At 50.4% G+C, this 6,371-nt stretch overlaps 1 long non-coding RNA gene and 1 other non-coding gene across 2 annotated transcripts; both read left to right on the plus strand.

The window, feature by feature from the left end:
• The first annotated feature begins 2,241 nt into the window (after window positions 1–2,241).
• Window positions 2,242–2,433, plus strand: LOC144891892 (U2 spliceosomal RNA). The gene has a single exon (XR_013623303.1). It is a non-coding gene; the product is annotated as a U2 spliceosomal RNA (small nuclear RNA).
• A 2,979-nt stretch (window positions 2,434–5,412) lies between these two features.
• LOC144891808 (uncharacterized) lies at window positions 5,413–6,127 on the plus strand. Its single transcript, XR_013623191.1, has 2 exons — window positions 5,413–5,737; window positions 5,784–6,127. It is a non-coding gene; the product is annotated as an uncharacterized LOC144891808 (long non-coding RNA).
• Window positions 6,128–6,371: the final 244 nt, after the last annotated feature.

The following is a 6,371-nucleotide window of genomic DNA, read 5'->3' on the forward strand; positions in this document are numbered from 1 at the left end:
CTGTCCGGGGCGGCTGACGTCCCGAAGACGGCCGTCATCACGCCGTTCGGCCTGTTCGAATTTTTGAGGATGCCGTTTGGCCTCAGGAACGCGGCCCAGGCGTTCCAGCGCTTAATGGACGGCGTGCTGCGCGACCTGCCATTTCTTTTCGTCTATCTGGACGACATCCTCGTCACCAGCACGCCCCGCGCCGAGCACCTCCTCCACCTCCGAACACTGTTCGGTCGCCTCAGCGAGCACGGCTTAATTGTCAACCCGGCCAAATGCCACTTCGGCACGACGACCGTTGACTTTTTGGGCCACCGCATCACCAAGACCGGGGCCGTGCCACTGCCGACCAAGGTCGAGGCCATCACCACGGTCCCGCGTCCCCGTTCCATCAAGGCCCTACAAGAGTTGCTCGGCATGGTGAATTTTTATCACCGATTCGTGCCCCGCGCTGCTCAGCTCATGCGGCCCCTTTACGAGGCCCTCCGGGGCAAGCTGGCCAAGCATGACATCGTTTGGTCCGCGGCCATGGACGCGGCCTTCGTGAGCGCAAAACGGGCCCTCGCCGACGCAACGCTGCTGGCACACCCGGTGCTCAACGCGCCCATCGCCCTCACTACGGACGCCTCCAACTACGCGGTGGGCGCCGTCCATGAACAATGGGTGGACGGGATTTGGCAGCCACTCGCTTTTTTCAGCCGGCAGCTCCGGCCAAACGAGTTAAAATACAGCACGTTCGACCGCGAGCTGCTCGGTCTATTCCTGGCCGTTCGCCATTTCCGACACCTCCTGGAGGGCCGCCCGTTCACGGCTTTCGTCGACCACAAGCCGTTGGTCTACGCAATGGCCAAAGTCACGGAGCCGTGGTCGGCCCGCCAGCAGCGCCACCTCTCCGCCGTGTCGGAATTCACCACGGACATCCGGCACGTCGCCGGCAAAGACAACGCCGTGGCCGACTGTCTTTCTCAGGCCAGCGTGAACGCGGTCCACCTCGGCGTGGACTTCGCGCTCATGGCGGCCGACCAGACCACCGACACCTCGGTGCAGGCCCTCCGGGCGGCGGACACGGGCCTCCGCCTGGCCGACATCCCCTTCGCGGGCACCGTCCTGCTCTGCGACGTCTCCCAGGGCCAGCCTCGCCCCATCGTGCCCGTTTCCTGGCAGCGCCGCATCTTCGCCTCCATCCACGGCCTTTCTCACCCGGGCCGGAAAGCTTCTCAGAAGCTGGTGTCGGCGCGTTTCGTCTGGCACGGCCTTCGACGGAACGTCCGCGACTGGGCCAACGCCTGCACGGCCTGCCAGCGGGCCAAGGTCCACCGCCACACCCAGGCCCCGCTAGCACCTTTCACCGTGCCTGCACGGCGTTTCGACCACGTCCACGTGGACCTGGTGGGTCCCCCGCCCCCATCGCGGGGGTTCACCCACCTGCTCACCATGGTGGACGGGACCACCAGGTGGCCGGAGGCCATGCCCCTCACCTCCACCACCACCGCCGACGTGGCGCAGGCGTTCATCGCCACCTGGGTCGCGCGCTTCGGCGCACCGGCGGACATCTCGTCCGACCGCGGCCCACAGTTCACGTCCGAACTTTGGGGCACGGTCGCCCGCTCGTTGGGGGTCACGCTGCACCGCATCACGGCCTACCACCCCCAAGCCAACGGGTTGTGCGAGTGGTTTCACCGCTCCATGAAGGCCGCACTCACGGCCGGCCTTCAGGACGACGGTTCACCTGTGGTGTAGGTGTGAAGTGTGTGTGGCGTACGTGTGGTGTACGTGTGGAGTGTGTGTGGCGTACTTGTGGCGTACGTGTGAAGTGTGTGTGGCATACGTGTGGCGTACTTGTGGAGTGTGTGTGGCGTACTTGTGGCGTACGAGTGGAGTGTGTGTGGCGTACTTGTGGCGTACGTGTGGAGTGTGTGCCGCGAACGTCATTTCCTCCCTCCCAGAGCGTCATTTCCTCCCTCCCCGAGCGTCATTTCCTCCCTCCCAGAACGTCATGACGTCATTACGCTAAACTCGATTCCTCTCTTCCTGTTGTTCTCCACACGATAAATCCTGTATTTCTACCAAGATGAACAAAATATACACATCACATCATGATTGTTTAATACCAGGATATGGACGAACATTCACAGCTGCAATGTCGGCACCGAACGGCGGCCATTTCGAGGTAATTTCGATTTTCTGTGAATTGGCGCCGCTCAATGATAAAGGTGATCCTCATGGAAAAGGCCACTTTAAATTTTTTAAGTTATCGCTTCTCTGCCTTTTGGCTAAGATCAAGTGTAGTATCTGTTCTTATCAGTTTAATAGCTGATATGTCCCGCAATGCGGGACTCGTCTATTAAATGGATTTTTGGTATCGGGAGTTGGATCAGGGGCTTGCTCCGTCCGCTCCACGCATCGACCCGGTATTGCAGTATCTCCGGGAACGGTGCACCCCCTTTGGGGGGGACCTGGGAAACAAAAAAAAGATTCTTAGATGAAAAGTTGCAGGTGTTTATTTTCCACTTGGAGGAATATTTAAATTTCAAAACTCCGTTGAGGGTCAAGGGAAGTTGTATAGTTGTTTGTGGGTTCCTTGTCTCTTTAATATTCTTCCCACTTATGATTATTCTCCTCCGATTCCTTATCCTTCTCCTCCTCTTTCTCTTTCTTCTTCTTCTCCGGCTCCTCCTCTTCGAATGTGTGCTGAAGCCTCTCCGTGCCCGTTCAAACCTTTCTTGCGATGACTATTGCAAAAAGGTTAATGGAATTAAATAATAAAAACGACAAATATTGATTGTAAAAAGGTTGATTGAATTCAATAATAAAAAAGACAAATATTGATTGTAAAAAGGTTGATGGAATTAAATAATAAAAACGACAAATATTGATTGTAAAAAGGTTGATGGAATTCAATAATAAAAAAGACAAATATTATTGATTGTAAAAAGGTTGATTGAATTCAATGATAAAAAAGACAAATATTATTGATTGTAAAAAGGTTGATGGAATTAAATAATAAAAAGGGCAAATATTATTTATTGTAAAAAGGTTGATGGAATTAAACAAAAAGGACAAATATTGATTGTAAAAAGGTTGATGGAATTAAACAAAAAGGACAAATATTGATTGTAAAAAGGTTGATGGAATTAAATAATAAAAAGGACAAATATTGATTGTAAAAAGGTTGATGGAATTCAATGATAAAAAAGACAAATATTATTGATTGTAAAAAGGTTGATGGAATTAAATAATAAAAAGGGCAAATATTATTGATTGTAAAAAGGTTGATGGAATTAAACAAAAAGGACAAATATTGATTGTAAAAAGGTTGATGGAATTAAATAATAAAAAGGACAAATATTGATTGTAAAAAGGTTGATGGAATTCAATAATAAAAAAGACAAATATTATTGATTGCAAAAAGGTTGATGGAATTAAATAATAAAAAGGGCAAATATTATTGATTGTAAAAAGGTTGATGGAATTAAATAATTAAAAGGACAAATATTGATTGTAAAAAGGTTGATGGAATTAAATAATAAAAAGGACAAATATTGAATGCAAAAAGGTTGATGGAATTCAATAATAAAAAAGACAAATATTATTGATTGTAAAAAGGTTGACGGAATTAAATAATAATAAATAGCACCGCAAAGCGGGCGTAACCCCTCAGCCCATGCATGGTGGAAACCAATTTCAAGATGGCTGTCGTGGCGGCCATATTTAAAATCACCGCGTGCCCATTTTCGAAAGGAACCTTCCTCTACTCAACCCCAACACACACTGCACAAATGGATTTGATCGGACAAGCCGTTCTGCTCGAAATTGACGGAAACCAATTTCAAGATGGCTGTCGTGGCGGCCATAATGAAAATCGCCGCGTGCCCATTTTCGAAAGGAACCTTCCTCTACTCAACCCCAACACACACTGCACAAATGGATTTAATCTGACAAGCCGTTCTCCTCGAAATTGACGGAAACCAATTTCAAGATGGCTGCCGTGGCGGCCATATTGAAAATCGCAGCGCGTCCATGAACCTTCCTCGACCCAACCCCAACAAACACTGCAAAAATGGATTTGATCGGACAAGCCGTTCTGCTTGAAATTGACGGAAACCAATTTCAAGATGGCTGCCGTGGCGGCCATATTGAAAATCACCGCGTGCCCATTTTCGAAAGGAACCTTCCTCTACTCAACCCTAACACACACTGCACAAATGGATTTGATCGGACAAGCCGTTCTGCTCGAAATTGATGGAAACCAATTTCAAGATGGCTGCCGTGGCGGCCATATTGAAAATCGCCGCGTGCCCATTTTCGAAAGGAACCTTCCTCTACTCAACCCCAACACACACTGCACAAATGGATTTCATCTGACAAGCCGTTCTGCTCGAAATTGACGGAAACCAATTTCAAGATGGCTGCCGTGGCGGCCATATTGAAATTCGCCGCGTGCCCATTTTCGAAATGAACCTTCCTCTACTCAACCCCAACACACACTGCACAAATGGATTTAATCTGACAAGCCGTTCTGCTCGAAATTGACGGAAACCAATTTCAAGATGGCTGCCGTGGCGGCCATATTGAAAATCGCAGCGCGGCCATGAACCTTCCTAGACCCAACCCCAACACACTCTGCAAAAATGGATTTGATCGGACAAGCCGTTCTGCTTGAAATTGACGGAAACCAATTTCAAGATGGCTGCCGTGGCGGCCATATTGAAAATCACCGCGTGCCCATTTTCGAAAGGAACCTTCCTCTACTCAGCCACAACACACACTGCACAAATGGATTTGATCGGACAAGCCGTTCTGCTCGAAATTGACGGAAACCAATTTCAAGAGGGCTGCCGTGGCGGCCATATTGAAAATCGCCGCGTGCCCATTTTCGAAAGGAACCTTCCTCTACTCAACCCCAACAGACACTGCACAAATGTATTTCATCTGACAAGCCGTTCTGCTCGAAATTGACGGAAACCAATTTCAAGATGGCTGCCGTGGCGGCCATATTGAAAATCGCAGCGCGTCCATGAACCTTCCTCGACCCAACCCCAACACACTCTGCAAAAATGGATTTGATCGGACAAGCCGTTCTGCTTGAAATTGATGGAAACCTGTCGGGTACTAGTATTATATTGTTGCGAATATGGAATTTGGCCTCCATATCCGCTTGTAAATATTCCCCTATTTCTCCAATACTCCCCAACTTTCCCCAATCCCCCATTCCCTAGTCCCATTGCATGTAAATAACACTCAGTAGAGCCGACCTTCCCCTTATTCCCCCATTAAATGTCGTGCCCAGGTCCACCGCACCACACGTAGACAACTTTCGGACATCTTGCTAGTTATTCTTAATCTATGTCAGTTAAGGACTCGTTTCCATTAATTCTGACTCTTCGTTGCACCAGATGTGATTATATGGCATCAGTAGTGAGTTTAGGACCTTTCCCATACCTCCTTCCATCTTCTTCCCCAACAATTACAACAACAACAGAGGAGATGGCGGCGGCGCAGGGGAGGATGCGTCCTCACACCGGCTCGATTAGCGCCATTGACCACGCGCTCCACGGGGTTACCACGGAGGGGCTGGCTGTCAGCTCCTCCTCAAGGGCGGAGCCTGGTAACCCCCCGCACCCAATCAGAAGGGCGGACCGATTCCATCTGGGGCGGCGCTAGCGAGCCGAGGGCGTGTCACTCCCCGCCGGATATACGTGGCGACTTACCGGAAGTAAGGGAGATGCGCCCCCAGCTGGAGAAAGAGGTACCTGCGAGCGCTGAGTCAGATGCGCCCCCAGCCGGAGAAAGAGGTACCTGCGAGCGCTGAGTCAGATGCGCCCCGCCTGAGAAAGAACGTTGCCTGCGATCGCTGAGAGAGAAAGGCCCGCCTGAGAAAGAACGTCCCCTCCGAGCGCTGTGACCTCCCCGCATCTTTGGACCGGACTGTACCCTGCTTTGAGCCAAGAGTGCACCTTGAGCCATCGCTATCTGCCTTTCCTAGCCATCAAACCCCGTGTGAGTCAGCCGTTGTCCCGTTTACCTGTCGTCTGTCCGGGGTTAATATAAGAGTGTGTCTAAGTGCCTGTCTTCCTGTGATATACCTCTAGCCCCTGTAATCTAACCTTTTCCGTACGAATATAATTGAGAATCGAAACATTGGTGTCTGTCATTATAATCCAGCCGTGTGTCTTCTTTTTCCTTATTGAGCCAGCGTGGCGCGGCTTCGTCAACGTTCGGGTACAATCGGGTAATTTGTGCGGACACGACGGCCATTCCGCTCGGCCCACCTTAACATCAAAGTCGTGTCTGTAACAATTGGTGTCGAGGAGTGAGATTCGGACCCGGGACTAAATTAGTTAGGCCCAAATTTTGGGAGGGAAAATCGAGCCGGAGCGCGT

This window comes from Myxine glutinosa, chromosome 4 (genome assembly GCF_964187855.1).
Source record: "Myxine glutinosa chromosome 4, kmMyxGlut1.1, whole genome shotgun sequence".
NCBI lineage: Eukaryota > Metazoa > Chordata > Myxini > Myxiniformes > Myxinidae > Myxine > Myxine glutinosa.